Genomic DNA, 3,656 nt, shown 5'->3' with positions numbered 1-3,656 from the left:
ATTTTAAAATAACATAGGTAATGTTAACTTTAATCAGGCACTATTTAATGGGCACCTAAGATAACCTCTATCTTAGGTAGCACTCATCCCTTAGTAATATTTCACCTGTTTAACTTTTCACCTTAACACTTATCAATGCCAGACATTATACTTTGTTCTCATTACTTTGTTTATTGCCTATCTTTCCACAGAGAGAGAAGAGCAGATACTCTGTCTCCCTCATTTCTGCTTAACCTGAAACATGATAGATACTTAATATGTTTATTGAACTAATTAATTTATCTTACAATAGATATCTTACTATTTTAAGAAAATTATATAAAAAGCAATAATTAATTTTATGCACTACTTAGTTAACTTTATTTAGATTTTGTCAAGAAGAAATTGCTTAATTACACGTAAACTATAAAAGATGTAAGTGCAATGCCATTTTCTATATAACTAATGATAATAAAAGTAACTGTCCAATTGTTTACAAATTTTTAGAATAAATAAACAAGAAAAAATTATTAATAGCATATGTGTGCATTCTTTTGAAGATGATAGTCACATAAAGTAAGGCAATAATAAAACTCCCTTTGCATGGTTTTTAATTTGTCACAGACCAAAGAAAAGAATGGGAAAATGCAGATTACAAAAATCCAAAATCTAAAAAGATAAACCAAATCCATAGTATAAATCTATTATAGTCCTACATATGCAAAACATTAATTTATCTATTATAGTCTTATGTGTACAAAACACTATACAATAAAAACAAAAATAAAAATAATAAACTTCATTGAGGATTAAATAATAATATAAATATAATTTTAAACTGTGCAAACTTTTTACACACAAAAAGACTTTTCAGACTTCTTCTTGTAAAATGAACTAATGGAAAAGAACAACATAAGTCACATTAAAAACTCTAAAACAACTCTAGACTGTCCACTGCACAGTTCAGGTCATATATTCTAGACTGAGAAAGAAGAACTCACCAGCATTAGAGCAACGAGGAAAGACCAAAGTTCAAGTTAAATGTAGCCAGGTAGGGTAGTCAGAATTCCATGCTGGAATTCCACTGTTATATACTCTTAAATAATTGTCCATCTTGTGTGTGGACAGGACTTTTAACTTACTTTTGAACAGGAGAACATGGCAAAGGTAACATGCATTTGCAATCGTTACATTACATGACAAAGAAAAAGGAAATTTAAAGATGTTAGTAAAGTCTCAAATCAGTTGACTTTGTGTATTTCAAAAGGGAGATTATTCTAGCTGGACCTGACTGGATAAGTGAGCCCTTAAGCATGGGGCTGGAAGTCAGAAACTAAAGAAGTCAGAGAAATTCTTCTGCTGGCCTTAAAGAATCTAGTCGTCATGAGTTCTGAGGTGCAGAGAAATATATCCTGCCAACCACCAGGTGATGCTGAAGGAATACTCTGAACATCAAATAAGAACCCAACCCTGGCTGAAACCTTGATTGTGAGATTTTGAACAGCGGACATAGCTAACCTGTGCCCTGATTTCTGGCATATGGAAACTCTAAGATAATAAAAGTTAAAGCTGCTTAGTTTGTTGCAATTTTTATGCAACAATCGAAAACACACACATATGGCTTGTAAAAATGGACATCTTGTTGATATCCAGGGTGACATTGACATGACATTTACCGCAACAAAAATTACAGACTCTGAAAAGCACATGTGAGCACAATCTGCTCTTACAAGGTAAGGAAACTCTACTGGATACAGAGTTGTGGGTTATAAACTGGGATTCCTGAAAGTACAGCAATCCAGACAGGATGTTGTATTTATATAAAAATAAGGAATCATACTTTTATATTCCAACAGCTTTGTTTTATATATGTGCATTGCACTTATTAAAAAAGCGAAAATCAAATTGACTACTTGCAGGGTATAAAACCATTTAAAAGGATCTTAAAAGTAGACAGAGAATGTCAATTTAACGTGGTAAAAATTAGAGATCCACTGATTATTTCTGAGCACAGTGGCATTTGAAAGCTTACTTTAATCAAGAGAAATCTAGAGGAGGTATGAAATCGGTATCAGCAGAGCATAACAATTATAATCTGATCATACAGTTGGCTTTAGACAAATCTTTAGTCTGAGTCCCAGCTCTGTTGGCAACACTTTAAGACTTGGTCTCTCTATATTTACATCATAAGGTGTTGCACATATAAAATGAAATCATTTTAATAAATATTTAAAACCATGCATAGCATATGATGAAGTATCAGACATTTTAACTACTATATTTACCATTAAGTAATATTACCACAAGAAGAAACAAGAATAAGGAAGCCCAGTGTAAAGAATGACAAGATAATTCTGACTGAGATTACACAGTCCGGGTCAAGGTAAAAGTAACAGGAGAAAAAAAGAGAGAATTATATAAAGCTACATTATAAAGTGAAGAATGTCAAAACCTGTGGACTTGCCTCATATAGTATAGAAAGAACGATGTAATTTTAAAATATCTATGAATTTTCAGACTAAGATGAATGAAAAAAGATATGTCATTAACTGACAGGCAGAAAAATAGTAGAATGACGGACTATGTTAGGGATGAGATCATGAGTTCATGGAGTTTGTGCTGTCACCATGAAATCAAAGTTAATATGTCCAGCAGACCTTTGCAAATACATTAATAGACTTCAAATCTGGGTCAGAGTTATAGATTTAGAAGATATCTGTGAAGAGATGATAATTGTAGCTGTTGGAGTGAATGGATTTCCTACAGGGCTCCACAGAGAATGAGGAACAGTGAGCCAAATGAAAAGTTTACACAACACTGAAAAAGTTTCAAGATTAAAAACTTTATACCAGGCTTCATTTCAAAAATGAAACACTGAGAATTGCTAAGCAATATGCAAAATATTAAATAAAAGACCCCATCATCTTTCCACTTTAAACTTTCTCAACAACATCAAACTTTTCTATCTCCTTAGGGATCCATTTAATAATGACAAACAAAAGCTTGTATAATGGGGATTCAGGAGGGAGTCTGATGCAACTCTGTGGCTCACCTGGGAGCTGTGCTATAACTACTGCAGTCACCAATTCTCCTTCTCAGCCAGCCTACATGCTATATGAAAACAAAGAGCAATGACTAATAGTATTTTCCTTTACCTCCTATAGAATTCGATAGAAACAACAGAATGAAGTGCTTCATGTTTCCTCAGACTTCAAGAGCCTTCATTATGTCACCTCTTTTGGTATTGTGCTTTAAAGCTAGTAATTTTATTTTGATTATTTTTTCTTATCTCACAGACTATTCAAAATGGTAGTAGCTAAGTGGTCTGAAGGTTTAAATGTGAGTAGCAGTTGGTGACACAAGTGCTGATTGCTTGAAGTGGGATGAAGTTCACCATGTACTCGTATTTAAATTTGATATCCAGTAGGACTTTTTATGGAAACACACACACACACACACACACACACACACACACACACACACACACACATACACACACACACACGCAAACAACAAACTCGAATTCTTAACTACTCTATCCTATTTTTTCTTACTCCGCTTGAGGTACTAAGAGAAAAATGACTGCTGCTAATATTTTGAAGTTTATGCGATCAACTAATGTAGCATCTTTATAGCATTAAATGCAAAGGAAAAACTCAAGACTTTTAGTATCATGT

Source organism: Carlito syrichta, unplaced genomic scaffold, assembly GCF_000164805.1.
Source record: "Carlito syrichta isolate Samal-C Ts95f unplaced genomic scaffold, Tarsius_syrichta-2.0.1 Scaffold108674, whole genome shotgun sequence".
Taxonomy (NCBI): domain Eukaryota; kingdom Metazoa; phylum Chordata; class Mammalia; order Primates; family Tarsiidae; genus Carlito; species Carlito syrichta.
This window is presented reverse-complemented; position numbering follows the sequence as displayed.